The following is a 21,680-nucleotide window of genomic DNA, read 5'->3' as shown; positions in this document are numbered from 1 at the left end:
AGGTGGATAATGATGAGCTGAAAGCTGTAGTGGAAGCGAATCCATCTCAACCTACGCATGAATTAGCATCAAGGTTTGACGTTACTAATCCAACAATGTTGGACCATTTGAAACAAATTGGCAAGGTAAAGAAGCTGGACAGATAGGTACCGCATGAATTAAATGAGCGTAGAGAAATCATCTCGAAGTTTGCCTTTCTTTGTTGTCACGACATAAAAGGGAACCATTTCTACACCATATTGTTACGTGTGATGAAAAATAGATTCTTTTTGACAATTGCAAGCATTCAGCACAATGGTTGGATAAAGATAAAGTGCCAAAACACAGTCCAAAACCAAATATTCATCAAAAAAAGCTAATGGCATCTATTTGGTGGTGCAGCACTGCTATTATCCACTACAGCTTCATGAAACCTGGTCAATCCATTACAGCAGATGTCTATTGCAACCAGTTGGATAAAATGATGGAGATGCTTCTGATTAAGCAGCTGAGATTGGTCAATAGAGACAGGCTAATCCTCTTACAAGACCACATGTCACAAAAACAACGCTGCTCAAACTACAGAGACTGGACTTGGAAACTCTCTGTCATCCATGGTATTCACCAGACCTTGTACCAACTGACTACCACTTCTTCCAGGCTTTGAGACACTTCTTACAAGGAAAAATATTCAATTGTCAACAAGCTGTGGAAAACACCTTTTGTGATTTCATCACCACTCACTGCTGGCATAAACAAGCTACCGTTAAGATGGCAAAACTGTGTCAATAGTTTAGGCACATACTTTGAATAATTATACCGCTTCTTGTTTGAGATATAATGAACTACACTTATAATTCAGGTTATTCCTCCTAAGCACAATGCCTGCCCCATCCCACATTCTAAAAATTTGGCTTTTTTTTCTTAGCATTTCTCAAGATTATGCATTTACAACATGGGTCCTTTCTCAAGCCACATGTCAGAAAATGCCCCTTACCATTTGTTCTTACTTGTTGTTGCTCTTTTCTCTTTGTTAACTGCAAGATAAACAACCCCAAAGCTGAAGGTCTGCCCTTACATTCTTTGTGGTATCTATGTCACCCATTGGGTGATATTTCTAACTCTGCTAGAACTCCCCGGAGAACCAGAAAGTTCTATGTTGCTGTAGGATTTATTCTTGATCTCCCAACTCAAGTCTTTACAGAAAGAAATGTATCCTTTTAAAAAAAAAAAAAGGAAAACAAGGAAGAAGGAAGGAAGGTAGAAAAGAAGGGAGGGAAGGGAGGAGGGAGGATGCCCTAAGCGAAGACCTGTTAATTTGGGTTTAAAGAAAAAATTACAGAGTTCTTTTATAAATCACATTGTCTATTGTCTTCAAAACAAGCCAGCTGAAGGTTTCCCTGAGGTTAGCGGGAAATGTGGGCATAACTAAAACAAAATTTGAAGGTATGAAATTTTGGAAATAGAATATGACTGATCCGCAGTTGTTCTGGGGCTGTTGCCTAGGTAACTCAGGTACTAACACCTGCATGGGATCAGCCTTCTATGGAAAGCGGCTAGAGCATAGGGATGCATCATTTCATTTCAGGTAGCTTTCACAATCTGGTGGGAAGCCTGGTTTCACAAGGAAAATGACTGTTCTTTAAACATGTATAAAGAAAGACTATGACAAATAGCTCTGAGGGAAGAAGTGGTTCCTCATCCTAACTTGTCAAGTTGAGGACTTCAATGAATGATTGATTGATCTTTGCTGTTACAGCGTGAATCAAGTTAACAGCTTATACAAGACAATATCAGGAAGAAATAAAAAAGAATCATGATAGAAACTAAATGAAAGCTTGGATGAGACTTTGAGCCCGAATCTTGACTTAAAGTGTCTTGAAGGCTTTCCCCCCCCTCCTTTCCTTCTTTATTCCTCTCTTTCATTCATTTCTTTAATTTTTTAAATACATATTGCAGTAAAACTAATGTATCTCAGTCAGAGTCTGAGCTCACAAGTGGGCTGTGTTTTTTTCCCCATTACAATCTTTTTTATAAACAAGAGCTGTCAACTTACCATGTAATTCACTGCTCAAATGTCCTCAATTTCCCGCCTGCGCGTGCAAATTTCTGGCATAGCTACCTCAGTGTGTCCATTTCCACGCATCCTCTGTGCGTTCATAATCCTGCCAAGGACTCTAATCTGTGGATAAATTCCATTAATGGGGTAAATAATTGAGAGCGATAATAAACCTTTTTTCAATCACTCTTCAGCATCCCCAGACCAAGACCTGGATTAGGATTTAAAATGACACTTCTAATCCTTTAAATTGATCCCACCTGTAGCAGAGTTAGTGCTGACCTAAATGCAATGACCCAGAGATTAACAAACAATTAGAATCCTCTAGATAAATGCGTCCACACACTACTGCCTTCTTCTATCTTTCAAAGTCAGACTCACATACCCTTGGATTTTGCCTCTGTGTTCTTCGTTTTTCCATTCTGTCTAATAACCACAAGTCACTTTTTCTCCAGGACAGCTCTAAATGCCAGAACCTTCATCAGCCATGATTCCAGCCCAGGATATGATACCAGCCCATCTTTCATATGATGCAGGCTGGCTCCCTGCAAAACTCAAAGTAGGTGATGTTTGCCTCCTTCTTCTATCCCCCTTAATTGCCGTCACTCACTTTCCTTCCAAGAGAGACCCCCCTCCATCCCCCCACATCTCTGCACACACACACTGACACCTCCCCCCCATACTTTAGATCTACCCCTTTGCCTTTATCAGTCCCTCTCTGTCCTGGGCACCATCCATTCAGGGCCCTGTTCTGAATTCCCAAGGTGAGAACTGAGGTGTTAATGGCTAATAATAACTTCTATTAAATAAGGGTTACTATATGACTGACACTTTTTTTAATAGCAGCTTTACGGAGATATATTTCACCTACCATAAAATTCATCCGTTTTACATGCACAATTTAGGGACTTTTTAAAAAGTATATTCACAAGATTGTGCAACCTATACCATTTTCCAGTTCCAGGACAATTTCGTTATCCCCACAAGAAATTCTATACTTGTTTAAAAGTCACTCCCCATTCCTCCCCTCCTCCCAGCCCCAGGCAACCATTAATCTGCTTTCTGTCTCTATGGACTTTTCTATTCTGGGCATTTCGTATAAATAGAATCATACAATACGTGGTCTTTTGTGACTGGCTTCTTTCACTTAGCATACTGTTTTCAAGGTTCATCCATATTTCAGCATGAATCAGAATGTCATTCCTTTTTATAGACAAATAATATTCTACTTTATTGGATATGCCACTTTTGTTTACCTATGTATCAGTTGATGGACATTGAGGTTGTTTCCACTTTTTCAGCTATAATGAATAATGCTCCTATTAACTTTGTGTAAAAGTTTTTATATGGACATATTGTTTTCATTTTTCTTAAGTATCTACCTAGGGAACTGGTGGGTCATGTGATAACTCTATGTTTAACACTTTTAGAACTGACAAACTGTTTTCCAAAGTATCTGCACCATTTTACATTCCCACCAGCAATATATGAGAGTTCTTGTTTCTCCACGTCCTTGCCAACACTTGTATCTGTCTTTTTATTTTAGTATGGCAGGCATTTTTGTATGTATATTATCTCACTTTATATTCATAACAATGATGAAGGTAGATATTATTCTTCCCATTTTGTAAATGAGGATACCAAGACTGAGATAAATTAGGCAATAATAATATTTATTGAGTGCCGATGATGTGACAGGTATTTTTGAAAGCCCAATCTCCTGTGATCCTCATAGTGACTTAATAACATTTTTGTGGACATAGGTACTATTGGAATTCCCAGATGTCCAGAGAAGTTAAAGTAACTTACCAAAAGTCACACAGCCACTAGTCAGTAGAGCCAGAATTTGAACTCAGATGGTCTTGATTCTAGTAAGTGGTTAAGTCAGAATTCAAACTCAAGGCTATTTGGCTCCAACAAAGCCCATGCTTATCCTTGATACATTCCACTAATGCACCCCTTGGGCTATTCCTCCAAAGGGTACTTACACTTTAACAGGGTCTCTGGGAAAACACAATGACTACTAAAGAAAAAAAAAATCTCTAATTGTAGAATTTCAGGTGACCTGATGGAAATACTGGTGCAAATAAGGGCCTCCTAGCCTTCTCTACCTACTGGTGCCTGGTGCCACGAGTGACCCCTGCAGGTATTTCACAAGAAGGTTCTGATGAGTACTAGGATGCTCAAGGGACCATCATTCAAAGAATGCTCCAAAATCCTGCATAGACAGACCTGAGATTCCAAATTTGTAGGTATGAGTAGGTATGAGGTGGAAGTTAGCATACAAACGAAACTTCTAAAGTGAATTTGTTTCCACAAATACTTGTCTCTCTCTGTATTATTAGTAATAGCTAACAAGTATTGAGGATTTACTCTGTGCTAGGCACTGCTCTATGGGCTTTACATGTACTAATTTATTGAATCATCACAACAGTGCTATGGGGTAGGTATTATTAGCATCCGAATTTTATAAATGAGGAAAGCTGAGGCAGAGGAAGATTGGATAACTGCCCAAGGGCACACAGCTACTATGTGGTAGGGCCAGACTATGAAAATAAGTGGTCTAGCTTAAGAGTCAAGGCTTTTAACCACTGTCTCTTAAAAGAAATCACGGGGTGGGACTCATTAGATTTGTCTATACACTCACAAATTCCCACTGGTTCTCTAAGTTTCAGCTACAGTATACAATTGACCCTTATACAGCACGAGGCTTAGGGACACTGATGCCCCGCACAGTCAAAAATTCTCATATAACTTTTGACTTCCCTAAAACCTAACTACTGCTAGCTTACTTTTGGCTGGAAGCTTTACTGATAACATAAATAGTCGATTAACACATATTTTGTATATTCTATATATTATATACTGTCTTATTAAAATAAAATAAGCTAGAGACAAGCAAATGTTATTAAGAAAATCATAAGGAAGAGAAAGTATATTTACTGTTCATTAAATGGAAGTAGATCATCATTAAGGTCTTCATCCTTGTGTCTTCATATTGAGTAGCCTGAGGAGGAGGAGGAGGAGGAAGAAGACGGGTTGGTCTTGCTGTCTCAGGGGTGGCAGAGGTGAAAGAAAAATCTGCACACAAGTGGGCCCACTCAGTTAAACCCATGTTGTTTAAGGGGCAACCATAATTAATGATGATTTTAGAACAGAAATTCAAAACTATTTGTAGTCCTCATGAGCCTAAAAATATACAGATACTTCGAATCCATCCATGAGTACAAACTTAGGAATCATTCCTACAGACCTTTTAAAACTGCTATGTCAGAAACATCAGCTACATTATCTGAGTATTTCCCGACAGTGTTCTCACTGATCTATAGCACCAGAATGTTCATGGGATTTTACTAGATTTTGTTGAAACTCGTGTCATTTCCTGCTCTACATTCTCAATATCAAAGCCTAACAATTTACAGATCTCGGTGCCATGGAATGAAAGGATTCAAAATGGCACCTTCTCCCTCCACAAAACTGTAAAGTCACACATGACTCTAGCTTCCCTCTTAACTTCAACTGCAAAGACAAAAATGTGATCTCTTTACATTTAACAATTTTTTTTTCTGCTAAGCGCTACCAGGAACCCCCAATTACACACATCATTGGAAAGTTCCAAAGGCCTTACGTGACATTAGCCTGGCATCTTTGGATTCCTTTTGAGACTGAGACACAGGGCTAGGGCATGGGCTGCAAAATAGGTTCAGAATGGTGTATTCCTAGTTAATCATCCAGAACAAGGTTTGGACAAGTAGCTCCTTGCATGTGAGAACCTGGGAAGCAAGAAAGGTGGGCAGAGACGAGTGAAAGTAAGAAAGGAAAACTCCAAGAAAGAATGTTACACAAACTTCCACATTTTGCCTGATTTCAATGAGGGCTCTGAACTGTGATTCTCAACCTTCCTTTAATTGTTTCATGTAACCCTACCCGACTGAAAGTTCTTTTGTGAATTCAGTAGTAATAGCAAAGCTCTCTCTAGTGCTTATAATGCTCAAAAAGATATATATTGGTTCTTAAAAGTAGGATAGCTTTGGGCAAAGGGCCATATAATAATTTCCAGTTATTGAGCATCTCCTCTCAACTGGCACTATAAGTGTATTATTTCATTTATTTCTGACAGCAACCCTAATAGGTAGGGACAATTCTTTTCCTCACTTTACAGATAGAGAAAAAGATAACACCCAGAGAGGTTATGTGCCTTGGTCAAGATCACACAGCTAGTAAGTTGGTGGAGCCATGACTTCAATTCAGGCAGCATGAATTGAAGGTTCCAGAGCCTGGCACGTAATAACTTTGCTTCGGGATGCAAAGAAGTATTTAAGGGTATTTTGGTGTATATATATATATATATATATATATAATTTTGTTTACATATATATGTATGTATGTATTTGTGGCATTATAAATGGATTTGTTTTTTCCCAGTTTTATGTGGAGCGGTGGAATCCTGACCCAGCTTTCTGCCATATTCAGCCCAGAAAATTTGACTAAAGTTCAGTGCTGCCCTCTAGGAGTCAGCTCCCAAACTGAAATAAAGTCAAGATTGTAATGATCCCACATAGCCATAGGATGTCACTATTATACCATTATCATCAAACTCCTCTACGATCAATTTAAAAAAAAAAAAAACTAATACAAGTGTTGCATAATCGTTGTAAAAATATTTTAGAAAATACAGAAAAGTAAAAAGCAGAAAAACATTTTGTTTTCATTGAATATTGTATTGTTTTCAAAATTATAATCAAACCACGTATACAATTTTGAAAACTTTTTTTTTTAATTGGACATTAAAACAGCTCACTAAGGATATAGGATTTGGAGTCAAATTCACCTGCCTTGAAACCTCAGCTCTACCTTTCCTAGCTGTGTGACCTGGTGTTAGTTGCTTAAGTTCCCTAAAGCCTGGGCTTCCTCAAATGAAAGAAATTATGACAAACTGAACTACATCCCAGTGCTGTTGTGGGGATTGAAAAGGATAATGCAAATTACGTGTCTAGCATACGATGAGCACTCAAAATATGGCATTTCTTAACCAGATCATTTTAAGACCATGCTAAGCCCATGGCACTCTTGTTTTTGGAGGCCTTACCTCTCATCTTATCGTATATATTTGACCTGTATGCAGCCCATATCCTATGTTAAATATATTTTTTGCTAAACAATCTAGGTAATTTTAAATTTTTGCTTTTGAAATTTATTATTAGTTATACTTCTTAGCAGAGATTATATATACTCAAGAATTCTTACAAGCCGATATAATCTAACCAACCATTTTTCCAATGTGTTGAAATTATTCTGAATACAAAATGTAATGAACTATAAAACTGGTATGTTACATTTTTCAACATTTACTTAACTTTTATGAAATTTGATTTTGCAGTTATCTTCATATTTTGAAGCCAATAACTTATGTTAATCTTCAAAGCCTTTTGCAGGTCTTTGAAAAGTTCATAGGCCTTAGGCATGGCGCCTATAGTGCTTAATGCATTAAAATAAAAGCCTCTGGCTCACATTATTATCACAACATTATCTCATTTATGCATTATTTTTATAGCTGCAAAATATTTTAATTTAGTATATGTTCCAAAATGTACTCAACCATTCCTCTATTATTATATAATGAAGTTTTTTCCAATTTTTCCTGACTATAAATGATGCTGCATTGTAAATCTTTAAATATAAATCTCTTTTCAGTATATTAAGATTATTACTTTAGGATAGATTCCCAGAAGTGGAATTACTGGGTCAGAGTGTATGAATATCAATAACGGTACTTAACGTATATGGTCTAATTACTTTCCAAAATATTGGGACCAATTTATGCTCTCACTGATAGTCAATAAAATAAATTTGCTGATTGTATTGCCCTTTCACCAGCTTTGGGTTAGTTTAAATTTATATTTGTCAATTTCATAAGCCAAAAATTGATGCTTGATATTAATATCCATTTTTGGATTACTAGTGCGTTATTTAAAAATTCTTTTCTCATAATTTTGTAAGCCATATGAATTTTCTGTTTTGTGAATCATCTCTCTGTCTCTTTCCCTGCTTCTAAGGTCCAGTGGTAGGCAGAGAATATCTCAAAATCAGTGTTTCACACAGCCTTATGCACAAGTAGGTAATTAGTAATACTATACAATACTTACAGACTGTGCTAATACTATGGATTGGTTTACTCTACTTCCTTTCTACCTTGGAATCTCCTGCAGCTAAGATTTTTCGTATGTATTAGATACCACCAAGTAGATGCACTTATGTGAAGTTTGGCAAGTAAAAGTGGACTGACAAACTAGAAAGAGTAGTTCTATCTGTACATATGAGGTTTTTCTGCAGTGTTCATTTTCCACCTTCCTAGGTATCAAGAGGAACTGAGGTGCTACCCCAGCAAAGGCAGCAACAGTAGCTTCTTGATCTGGTTTCTAATCATTGGATCACAGCTGTTGGATGCTCTTTGTCTAATTCCCTCGGTATTCAGAAACAGCTGTAGCAGCTACAGAGGTGAAAATGGCAGGTTCTTGATTCTGGCAGAGCTCTAGGGTTAAGATCAAAGGCAGTAGTTCCCCTGAGGTTTCAGTACTGTAGTTTTCTGGAACTATGCTTGTAAAATAGTTCCAGCCTCTACCCCACTCCTTTAAACCTTCTAGCAATCTTGCAAGTACTCAATTCCCTGTTTTAAATTTCTTCCTGTAAATTGTTATGAACTTTTTGGAAAGTAATCTGTGTATATTATAGTTTAAAAATTTAAACTGCCTTTTACTCTGCAGTCTCACTTGGAAAATTTTATTGCATGGAAATAAAAGCACTAGTACTCATTATCACAAAGACATTTACTGCACTGTTATTTTTAGTGGTGGAAACAACCTGGAGACAATCTGAATGCCCACAAATAGAGGGATGGTTAAATTTATTATAGAACATCCACACTATGGAATATTATAGATCAAACTAAAAACAAAAACAAAAACAAAAAAGGCTGTGTATGTATTGACTTGAAAGTATGTCATGATATATTTTTAAAAACAGGTTGTATAATCCCATTTTTGTAATTAAAGAGGTAAGGGGCATTCCAACCTGCTTATGATACTTAGAGTGGCTTCTATTTTCTGCCCTGAACCCTGACTGATACACACAATGCTGTCATCATCATCATTAGCCATTAAATACTTGAGGTGTTGCAAACATCTGGTTTCCAGTCTGGTTATGGACCACATAAATGAGATAAAGATACAAGAAAATTCTTGGAGGCTCAATATATATTAAAATATTGTGTCACACAAGGGACTTCTGCTTTGAGATGGACTAACTTGTAGCAGACTGGTGCTATTGCTGAGGACAACTAGAAAAATCAGGTGAAATATTCCCCCCAAAAATTCCTTTTTGAAGGCACCAGGGAGCCAGAACTTGAGAGGTGAGGACCCAAAAAGAAGGGAAGCTCATCCAAGTAAGCCCAACTTTTTGCATGCTGTTTTTCCCTTGGGATATTTGTCAATCCTTGGTCCAGACTCTGGACAGTGGGTGACTCCTAAGAGGCAGAGAAGCTAAATACAACTTTAGGTAACATCACAGGATGCGCACAGGGAGCAAAAGTTTGAGTTTAAAGTCTGCCAAGGCCAGCTAGGATTTAAGCAGCCATGATCCTGGAGAGAGAGGAAGCATACATAGAAAAATGAGCCCGACACTCAACATAGGTTTCTCCCTCCAGGAAACTGCCAATTAAATTGAACAAGGAAAAAGATTAGAAGCCAAGTAGAATGTCTAAAAAGTAGAGTGGAGTTTGGGGAAGTTTCACAGAGATTAGGAAACAAATTTCAGAATTTCTGAAGGAGGAATGTCCCTAGGAAATATCTACCCCTGGTTCTCACTTGGGACTCCTGGAGAGGTATATCCTAGGAATGGGTAAACTAAAAATAGGTTGAGTCCAGCAAACACTGCAAATCAGCCTCAAGTCAGCTCAGTGGCTAAATGGATTAAGATAATTTGTCCTTCTGCTGCCTGGCAGATAATAGGGTGAATCCTCTCTGGAGGGACATAAGATCATGTAGAGTCTATATACTTTTTCAGGCACAGAGTCTGACATGCAGTAAAAAATTAACTGAGGTACCCAACAAACAGCACCAAGAAGAAAAAAAATCAGGCAACAGAAACAGACTCATAATGACCAAATTGTTGCAGTTATATGACATGGACTATAAATATTTAAGAAAACAAAGGACAACATGGAGAATTTCACCAGAAAACTAGAATCTATAAGAAAGAATCAAATGGAAATTCTGAAATTGAAAAATACAATAACCAAAATTAACAAATCAATAGATGGACCACATAAAGCCTAAGGTTTACTGCTACTATGTAGGATATGCCAATCACCAGCTATTTTATTCCCTTTGAAAGACTCCTGCCCCACTGTGTGTAGCATTTGGACACTGGCAATCAATATGCCCTGCCCTCCTCTGGTCAAGAAAGAGGTGGGCACAAGGTCCAAGACAAGTCATCTGGATTCTCCCAGGAATTTGAATCTTGAGCTGGGCAATTCAAAGACAGAAAACAGAGCTGATTCATAATGCCATTAATGCCCTGGAAAAGTAGCCCATTAGTTTCCTCTGTCTAGATCCTGGAAGATGCCTTGATTTCCATCTTTTCTGGTACCTGGTTGTTTAGTATTTCCTTCTGCGAGCTAACTCATTGCCTTCCAAATAAATTCCTTGGCTAGTCAGTATATTAGTATGGGTAAGTAATACAACTGCCTCCAAATGTCTGTGGCTTAAAAATATGTCTATTTCTCATTCATGTCCTATCCAAAGTGAAGTAGCAGAAGGGCGACTGTGTTCCATAATTACTCAGGGACCCAGGCTCTTTCCAATCTTTGGCTTTGCTCTCCTCTAGGTCTTAGGAGTCCTTTTCATTCAACTGGCAGAATCAAATGAGGGTTTTCTTAAAGATAGTATCACATACCCCTTGTGTTCACATTCTATTGTCCAGCATTCACGTACATGGCCACACCTTGCTGCAAGGTGGATTGGGGAATGTAATCTAGATGGGTGTCCAGAAAGAAGAGGAGAATATTGATATTGATGAGCACCTGCAGTCTATACCACAGTCAAGGTCAGTTCTGTTACTTGCTAACAAAGGACCATAATCAATACAGATAGGATTTTAACAGAACTTAAAGAAGAGGGCAAGTCAGAGAGAGGAACTAGTGTAAACAAAGAGAATTGTGTATCATCTGGTTTGGTTGGAGTATTAAATGTATGATTGGGAGCAGTGGGAGGCCAGGCTGGAAGAGACAGGGTTCTGAATGCCAAAGTGAATTCTGTAAGGCCAGGAGTTGACAAACCATGGCCCATGGGTTAAATCCAGCCTGCTCCCTGTTTTTGTTAAGTAAAGTTTTGTTGGAACATGTTCACACTCATTTGGTTATGGATTGCCTATGGACACTGTTGCTATACAATGGCAGAATTGAGTAGTTGCAACAGAGAACATATGGCCTACAAAGCCTAAGAATATTTAGTATCTGGACTTTCATGGAAAAAGTTTAAAGTTTGCCACCCTTGCTGTAGGCAATTGGGAACCATTGAAGGTTATTGAGCAGGTGAGTAGTATGTAAGGTTACTATGGCACCACTGCACAGAGGTAGATTGGAACTTGTGAGCCGGTTGTTTGGTTTGGATTGAAAGGGTAACTGGAGAGAGAGGGGTCAAGTAGACTAGTTAGGAAACTATTACAATAGTCTAAGAAATGATAATAGTAGCTACCATTAATCAAGTGACTACTACTCAACAGGCACTGTGATATGTATTTTGCAAGCATTATAAGATTTAATCTTCACAGCAACCCTGCGAACCAGTCACTATCCATTTTATAGATGAGAAAACTGAAGATCATAGACATTACATTATTTCTCAGTCTCTTTTGCTGGCTCTTCCTTCTCTCCCCACTCTTGGGGGGCAGTATTCTGCATGCTAGTGAAGAACATGGTTTCCAAAACAAGACTGCCTAGGTCCAAATCCCAGTTTTACTATTTGCTTTCTATCTGACCGTGGGCAGTTACTTAACCTCTCTGTGCCTCAGTTTCCTCATTAGTAAAATGATGGTAAAGATCAAAATGGTATCTTTCTAGGGTTTTGGTAAGGATTAAATGAATTACTGTATGTCATGCGCTCAGGGTAGTGCCTGGCACTTTAGTAAGTCCCATAAACACATTTGCTATTATTTTCCCAACCTCTAAATCTTGTCATGTCCCAGGGTTTGATCCAGGACCCCCTTTTCTTCTCTAACCATACTTCCCTGATGACCCTATCTAAGGTTTCCTTCTCCCATGACACTTACTTTCCCACTACCCTGTTTTGCTTTCATGAGGGCATAATCTGAAATTATCTTATTTATTGTTTTGTTAATGTATTTATAATCTATCTTCACCACTTGAATGTAAGCTTCATGAAGGCGGGAACTTAGGCTTGTTCATTATTGAATCCTCAGGGACTAGAACAGTACCTGGCACAAAGTCAATGCCCAATAAATATTCATTGAATGAGGGGATGAACTTAACCAAGTAAATAGCAGCTATACAATTGAAACCCAGGTCTGACTGAGGCCAATGCCTGTGCCCTTCCTCACCAGGCTGTACAGTATGATAGCCATTAAAATAGAGAGGAAAGGGCAAATTAAAGAAACACTTAAGAGGTAGACTTGACATAACAGCAACAGATTTGATGGCAGTGGAGGTGGGAGTCGGGGAGGGATGTGAGTCAAATATGATTTTGAGATTTAGGCCCAGATGACAATAACAATGGTGTTTTAAAGTGTCTTTTCTCTGAGTATAATAGACTCTTTTGCTCATGAGAAGAGGACCCTTATCCCTGGCACATTTTAGAACTGAGTTAGAGACACAGCAGGAGGCTCACGGGTTGGGGAGAAGGGGACAAATTCCAGTTTTGGAAATGTTAACTTTTAAGTGGTACAGTCGGGAGATGCAAAGGCAGAGTGAGTTGAAGCTGAGAAGAAAAATCTGGACTCCAGCTATAGATTTGGATTTCATCAGCTTAGAGGTAATAGTTGAAATCCTAGTAATGGACTCTAAGTAAGTACCTGCAGTTAAGGGAATTGGAGGAGGAAAGGGGCAATATAGAGTGAGAGGAAACAAGGAGAAGGGCCATAGCAGGGTCCCAGCAAGAAACATATGACACATTCAAAATAAGAAAATTCAAGAAGGGTTTTAACAAAGGAATTGTTTACAAAGATATGGGCAGGGTGTAGCAAAACCACAAAGGATACCACCGTATACTGGAGATGTTAAGACCTCTAGGTTGGAAGGAATGAGGGAAAGGAGTGATTACCAGAACTCAAAAAAAGTCATGTAGAAAGGACCACTCTGAAAAAAATTGTGATGGACACAGCCAGCTCTAGGTAACCCTACAAGAAAGGAGCTAGGTATAATAAATAGCCTAATCTTACTCTTTTCTCTCTTTATAACATCATGCTATATTCCTCATGGACAAACCTAATTAGAAACTAACTAAAGGATAAGGGGGTCTGTGGATATTATCCATAAATTAGGTCAGACTCTCGGAGATGAGAGCAGTAAAAAAAAAAAAAAAAGGTAGTGAGTGGAGCTGAAGGAGCCAGGGGTAGATATCTAATACAGTCCACCCTTTATGCCCCCCAGTGTCCACTTTTGTCCTTCATCTAAATGAAGAATTTGTTTCCCGAGCACAGGATCACACAAAGACCCACCAGCTACCGTGTGATCACAGGATAATGTCAATTCAGTTGTATTCCCACCTGAAACCAAAAACAGCAGTCACCACTAGTGCTCTTCACCTAAGGCAGAGGGGACAAAAATAGGATTAAAAAAAGTAACATAAAACACAGCTGCTATAATAGCTGTTTTGTAACTTAAGTAATCAAAGCTGCCTTCTTCCACCACCCATTTCATATTCCTCTTACCTTCTGCAAGAATCCAGGCTAGATAGGGCTCGTAAACTGGTGGAGAAAATGAACTCTCAGTAGGATATGAATTCTTTGTGGTCTTATGTATATTATTGGGATGCACCATTGTTCTTTTGGCCAGTATTATTGGGCAAAGGGGTATAGTATACAACCCAGTGAATCCTCTGGGTTCCAAATATAGTTTCCTTTCTCCCATTGTGTAGCAGCAACCCAATTTTCCCCTAGTAATTGGCATCAGTCACCCCAGCCAATACACTTACCCCTCCTCTCCTTGTTGGTTTCATTGCATGGTGTGTCCAAAATAACCAGGTGATATCTCAGCTCCCAATTAATTGAAAACGTGACCATGTATCCTGGTGCAAGCACTACTCTCTTAGGCACTAAGACTCCAATCACACCTCATTTAAGCTTGGAGATATAGAAAGAGAACATTCTTTAATGTTGGATATTATGAGAAGGGCCACTCCCAACTCCACTTCTTGGTGCACATACCTATACATGCTGGCCATGGATTGCTGCTTTTAAGCATAAACGGTCCCACAGGACAACACTCCAACCTCACAAGGTATTGTCTCGCAGATGCTACCATACCTGAGCCTTCAACAGGCCATTCACATTCTATCACAGAAGCTATTTCCGGATAATGGGATATGTGGTAAGACCAGTGAACTCCACGTGTGTGAGCCCACTTTGTTACTTCCTTTGTCATAAAGTGGATTTCTGGTCAAAGCAATGTGGGGTAGGTGTCAGGATTCTCTAGAGAAACAGAACCAACAGGATTTGTATATATAAACAGGGAAAGATTTATTTTAAGGAATTGGCTCATGTGACTGTGGAGGTACAAGTTCAAAATCTGCAGGGTAAGCCAGTAGGATGGAGACCCAGGGAAGAGTTGTAGTCCAAGTCTAAAGACAATCTGCCAGCAGAATTCCTTCTTGCTCGGGGGAGGTCAGTCTTGTGTTATTAAGGCTTTCAACTGATTGAGTGAGGCCCACCCATATCTTGGAGAGTAATCTGATATACTCAAAGTGCAGCAATTTAAATGTTAACCTTACCCACAAAGACAGTTTCACAGAAACATCCAAAATGATGTTTGACCAAACATCTGGGCACCATGGCCCAGCTAAGTTGACATATAAAATTTACCATCACAATGGGTTACCCTGGCATTGATTAATCATTCTCTAAATCTGTGAATGATGGTGGCTGGGCAGAAACCCTGTGAGCATTAAAGACAAATCTATACTGGAAGACGTGTCTATCGCTGTGAAGACGAAATACTATCCCCTTCGTGATGGGAGAGGTCTGATGTTATCAACCTGCCACCAGGTAGCCAGCTGGTCCTCCCAGGAAATCGTGCCATATCTGGAGCTCAATACTGGCTTATGCTATTGGCAAGATAGACACCCAGCAGTGGTAGTAGCTAGAATCAGCCTTAATTAGTCTATGCTGCTGAGCCCAGGATCAACCTCTAACCCTGCCTTCATGTTTATTCTGTTCATTGGTCCATTGTGCAAGCACTGGGGTGGCTCAAGAGAGAGACTTCCACAGGCTGGGTCATTTTACTCACCTGATCACTGAGAAATCTCCTCTGGCCTAGGTGCCCTCTGGTGGGCACTTAAATAGGGCATACTTATCTTCACACTCTGTGCCCATTCCAGGAGGTCCATCTGTGTATCTTTCCCTAGATCTCCTGTCATCAGTTGTCCACATGTGTTCTTTTCAAATCCTTGACCAGCAAATACATACCTCAGGCCATCTCTCTTTCCACATGAAGTGGACAACTAGGTGCTCCACCTGAAGTTCAGTTCACTGGGAAAAATTTCCTTCTCTACTGTCTTTCAGGACCACCCAGAGGGGCTTGCAGTGCAGTGGCCATCCACTTCCAGCTGGTGGTGGCATATTGTGCAGAGCCATGCCTAAATCAGGCCTATATAACACTTGCCTTCCTTAACTGATATCCCAGTCCATTTTGTGCTGCTATAGCAGAATACCACAGACTGGGTAACTTATAAAGAAAAGAAATTTATTCTCTCACAGTTCTGTAGGCTAATTCCAAGATCAAAGCCCCAGCAAATCAGGGCCTGTACTCTCTGTTTCCAAGATGGCACTTTGAATGCTACATCCTATGGAGGGGAGGAACACCATGTCCACATATGGCAAAAGAGCAGGAGAGAGAACTCACTCCCACCAGCCCTTTTCATAGAAGCATTAGTCCATTCATGAAGGTGAAGCCCTCGTGACCTAGACATCTCCTGTTAGGTCCCACCTCCCAACACTGTTGCATTGGGGATTTCCAACACATGAGTTTTAGAGGGGACAAAAACCTTCAAACCATAACATTCCACCCCTGGCCCGCCAAAATTCATGTCCTCCTTACAAACAAATACATTCATTTCATCCTAATAGCCTCAAAAGTCTTAACTTGTTCCAATATCAAGTCAGAAATCTAAAATCCAGAGTCTCATCTAAGTCAGATGATACGATTTGGATGTTTGGCCCCTCCAAATTTCATGTTGAAATTTGATCCCCAGTGCTGGAGGTGGGGCATGGTGGGAAGTGTTTGGGTCAAGGGGGCGATCCCTTATGACTGGCTTGGTGCCCTCCTCATGGTTATGAGTGAGTTTTCTCTATAAGTTCATGTGAGAGCTGGTTGTTTAAAGGAGCCTGTCACCACCTCCTCTCACTCCTGCTCTCGCCATGTGACACAGCTGCTCCCCCTCGCCTTCTGCCTTGATTGGAAGCTCCCTGGAGCCCTCACCAGAAGCAGATGCTAGTGTGATTATTCTTGTACAGTGTGCAGAACCGCAAGCCAAATTAAGCTCTTCTCTTTATAAGTTACCCAGTCTCAGTTATTCCTTACAGCAACACAAAACGGACTAACACATCAGATATGGGTAAGACTCAAAGCGTGATTCATCCTGAAGCAAATTTCTCTCCAGCTGTGAGCCTGTTAAATCAAATAAGTTACGTGCTCCTAAAAAACAATGATGGGACAGGCGTACGAAAGACATTCTTATTCCAAAAGGGAGCAAGAGGAAAGGAGGAAGGAATAAGAGGTCCCAAGTAATACCAAAACCCAGCAGGCTAAATAGCATTAGATCTTAAGGCTTGAGAATAATCTTCTTTGACTCCATGTCCTACCATTTGAACATAGTAGGGAGGGGTAGGGCCCTCAAGGATCCTAGGGTCCCCACCTCCACAGCTTTGCTAGGTGAAGCCTAACTTGCTCTCACGGGTTAGAGTCAGGTGCCTGCAGTTCTCCCAGGCTGGTGTTCCACACTGTTGGTTCTACAGTTATGGGGTCTTGAGGGTAGCCCTTCCCCCATAGCTCCACTAAGTATTGCCCTATTAGGGATTTTCTGTGGCATTTCCACCACTGCAACAAGTCTCTGCAATGGTCTTGAGGTTGTTCAAGACATTCTTTGAAATCTGAGTGGGGGAAGCCTGCCTCCACAGCTTGTGCATTTTATGCCCCTACAGAATTGGTACCACATGGGTCCTGCTGAAGTTCACCACCTGCACCTTCCAGAGCAGGGGCCTGAGCTGCTTCTGGACCCACATGAGCCACAGCTGGGGTGGATGAAGAGTGCTGCACCAGAATGCAGGGAGCAGAGACCCTACCTGCATAGTCCTGACCACCCCCTCTCTTTCTCTTTCAACCTTTCTGCCCTTAAGGCCCTGGCACTCTGGGCCAGTGATGGGTGTGGCAGCCTCAAAGATCTCTGAAATGTCTTTGGGGTCATTCTCCTACTGTCTTTATGAATAGCACCTGGCTTCTTCCTATGTGTACTAATCTCCTTATTAAACAGTAGTCCAGCCATTCCCTTGATTTTCTCTCCTAAACACACTTTTTTATTGTTTACATGGCCAGGCTGAGAGTTTTCCAAATCTTTGTGTTCTGCTCCCCATTTAATTATAAATTTCATCTTTAAATTGTTTATTTCTTCTCCCATTTTACTATAAGAAGTTAAGAGAAGCCATGCAGCAGCTTCAACAAATCTCTACTTAGAGATTTCTTTGCCAGATATCCTGGTTCATCACTCTTAAATTCTGCTTTCCATAAAACCTTCAGGTATGGATACAAGTCAGCCAAATTCTTTGCCACTTTATCATAAGGATGCTCTTTCCTCAGTTTCCAATAAGATGTTCCTCATTTCTGTCTGAGATCTCATCAGAATGGTCTTTACTGTCCATATTTCTACCAACATTCTGTTCATGACCACTTAGATAATCTCTAAAACTGAGGCTCTGTGTACAGCTCTCTTCTTCTGAGCCCTCACCAGAATCAACTTTAATGCTTCATTTATGGCAATATGGGCTTTTTCCAGCATTCACTTCAAAACTGTTCTAGCCTGTACCCATTACTCAGTTCTACAGCCACTTTCACATTTTTAGGTACTTGTTATAGCAACACCCCATTTCTCTGGTACCAATTCCTGTCTTATTTCCTTTTGTGCTGCTATTACAGAATGCCACAGACTGGGTAATTTATAAAAAACAGAAATTTATTCTCTCACAGTTCTGGAGACGAAGAAGTCCAAGATCAAGGTGCCAGTAGGTTAGGGCCTGTACTCTCTGCTTCCAAGATGGTGCCTTGAATGTTGCATCCTCTGGAAGGGAGGAACACTGTGTCCTAACACAGCAGAAGAGCAGGAGAGAGAACTTATTCCTACAGGCCCGTGTTATCGCAGCATGAATCCTTTCATGACGATGGAGCCCCTACAACCTGAACACCTCACATTAGGCACCACCTCCCAACACTGTTGCATTAGTGATTAAGTTTCCAACACATGAGTTTTAGAAGGGACGAAAACATTCAAACCAGAGCGAATTCTCATAGTGAAATCTCCATGAGTCCATGGGATTGTCTTACACGAGAGATGGTGAAGTAGTGGGAGCAAGTACCATGGAAGTGTTGAATCACCTGCTCAAGTGGATGCCTTTCAGATCTGTGTCCAATCTTGTATTATATATACCACTCCATTTTTATAGCAGAATACTGATGTATATATTCATTTTATGATTTGCTGAATCAGTCAATATATCCAGTTTATGATGGAAAGTTCAGGTCATATAGTCTCCTTATGTCCCATAGTCAGGAATTCAGTCCCTGCCAGGGCCTGATAGCAAACTAGGAGCTGATTTTCAAATGGAGAGTTGTGGTCAGTCAAGGAGTGCGTGAAAATAAGTAACTCAAAATCTAAGCTGTTAGAACTCTTAATTATTTTGGGCCTTAAAGGAATGGTGAATTATGGGCCCTGAGTCACATGACAGACAGCTATAACCTAGGCAGCTGTAAATTTTTGTTTCTATGATTACAGATTAAGCCTTTTCCCTTACCTGCATTGTTTTTTAAAATGTTATAAATGGCCTGTAGGGTGTCAGGCCAGGGAAGATCCCTTTCCTGGCCAATGTTGACTTTCATTATAGATTAACCTCCCTCTTACCTTTCTCACACAAACACTTTATGGCTATCATATTGTCTTAAGATGGAATGTTAAATACACTCTTTTAAGTTGGAAAGGAAATGAAAACCAGCTGTAAAGAAAAGAAAACAAGCCCCACAGAAAAGAAAATAAACTGTAACTAATTTATTTGTTGTAACTGGTAAATCACCCTTGTATGGAAAATGATGTAATCCTGTTAAATTTCTTTTTCTTCTTCCTATATAAACAAGAATTTAGCTTTTAACTTCAGAGCACTGACGCTATTTCTCTGGAGTTTGTGCATCCTGGAATGGTCATTCCCAGCTTTTTGCTTGAATAAACTCTTTAAAACTCGATTCTGACCCTTTTGATTATTTCAGGTTGACAAGTGCATGGACTTACTCCAAATTTTTAGAGTCTGCAATTTGATATTTTTATTCATGGTTTCCAGAGACTTCATTTGGAAACTTTTCCACAGATCCTTCCTTGTGATCCTTCTCCTAGTCATAAGGCCAAAGCAGCAGGACAGCTTGCCCCACAGTCTGGACTTTTCTGCTCTGTACCTTTCCCCAAAATGGCATCTGACTAAACATGCTCAAATGTAGTATATGTGCCTTCAAAATCCAAACAGGCCCACCAAGCATCGAGCCTTTTTCTTTAAGGTGGGCAATGCAAAGTATAGCAACTTTTCTTTCTTTTTAGAAGGATATCTCAAGATGTTTCAAACTAGATCCATAGAAATCTCACCTACATGGCAGGATCCTAAACTATCTTCCACCATACACATGAATATGTCTTACTAAGGTATCTAGTTTTATTTCTACTTCCTGATCATTAAATCTAATTAGTATAATATTGTCAATTTAATGGAACAGAGTGATGTTCTGTGGGTTATCAAGACGGTCAAGGTCCCTCCAAACTATATTATTACAGAGAACAAGAAAATTAAAATAACTCTGGGAACAAATAAAGATACACAGTCATTGCTACTTTTGATTTTCATTGCTGAGAGGAATAGGAGGGGAAGCGTTTGCGAAGTTAACAGCTGCATAAAATGGGCCAGGAACTGTGCTAATTTGCCCTAGTAAAAATACCATATTCAAAACTGCAGCTGTGGTTGGCATCATCACCGACCACAGCTGCAGTTTGTACAGATTAAGTTTGTAGCAATTTTCTGTCATTATCCACAACCTATCTTACTTTTCTACCAGTTAATCAGAGTAAAATGGAGATGTGTTAGAAGTTACCAGCCCTGCATCTCTCTAGTCTTATCTCTGCAATTCCTGGAGAGATATGGTATGGTCTTTAATTTATTGTCTTCATGTGGAATGAAAAGAGTTTCCAAGGGCTTCTACTTTGCTGCTCCCTACCATGAGAAACTTCATCCCTCAGGTCAGTGAACCAAGGTAGGGATGCTGTAAGTCACTAACTATATCTATTTATAGTATATATCCTGTGACTAGGGAAATAACCACAGAATGGATCTCTTGTCCCAATGTATCAGAGCCAATATTTAATAGATAATCAACAACTCTGGTATGGTTTCTTTCCCCACTGCACAGTCACCTTGATACATGGCTGAAAGTCCCTCTGGGGAAGGCCTAGGGAAAGATTGGCTATATATACCTGTGGCTGTGTTGCAGAATACTTCTTCCAAAGGATCCAACCACATCCCCAGTAGAGAAACTCGAGGTCTATTAACAAGCTTAAGTCTAAGAACTGGGTAAGAGGCTGTGAATCCCCACTGTAATGATTACTCAGATTTTTATCCAGCAGATCTAAATTTTTTCCACATATATAGAACAAACAGTATTTTAGTAAGCTTCCCATGTATTTCATTTTGAGGGATTATGTTACCAATTTGCCACCACCACAGTTCTCTTCATTCCAAAATACTCTGGTTGCCATTCTGCCCATGTGGCTTATTGTGATAACCATACTCCATTTGTTTCTGATAGTTAAGTGCCACCACCTGTGTTCTACCATTCCTAGAACCCATTACTCCCACAGTGATCATGAATCTAATTCCATTGCAGCATGGACTCCTTCCTCTACAGTGCATAAGGGAAGTTCAAATATTTATGTTTTCTTAACTAGGCCATCATTGATACACTGAGACCAAGCTTTGATTAGCCATCCTAGTGGACTGCTAATGCCAGTTCCAAGTACAGACATGCAGCAACATGTAACAACATTCTGAGAAATCTTCCGTTAGGCAATTTCATCATTGTGCAAACATCATAGAGTGTACTTACACAAACCTAGAT

General features: G+C 39.8%; 1 protein-coding gene across 1 annotated transcript in view; it reads right to left on the bottom strand.

The window, feature by feature from the left end:
- GUCY2F (guanylate cyclase 2F, retinal) overlaps positions 1 to 2,256 on the bottom strand; it is a 100,067-nt gene extending 97,811 nt beyond the window's left edge. The window contains exon 1 of the mRNA XM_069463701.1: positions 2,036 to 2,256. The gene's annotated coding sequence lies outside the window, so the exon portion shown is untranslated. The remainder of the gene's footprint in view (positions 1 to 2,035) is intronic.
- Between the last annotated feature and the right edge of the window lie 19,424 nt (positions 2,257 to 21,680).

The sequence above is a fragment of the Eulemur rufifrons genome, chromosome 30 (genome assembly GCF_041146395.1).
Source record: "Eulemur rufifrons isolate Redbay chromosome 30, OSU_ERuf_1, whole genome shotgun sequence".
NCBI lineage: Eukaryota > Metazoa > Chordata > Mammalia > Primates > Lemuridae > Eulemur > Eulemur rufifrons.
The sequence above is the reverse complement of the archived record's forward strand: the minus strand, read 5'-3'. Positions and strand labels throughout refer to the sequence as shown.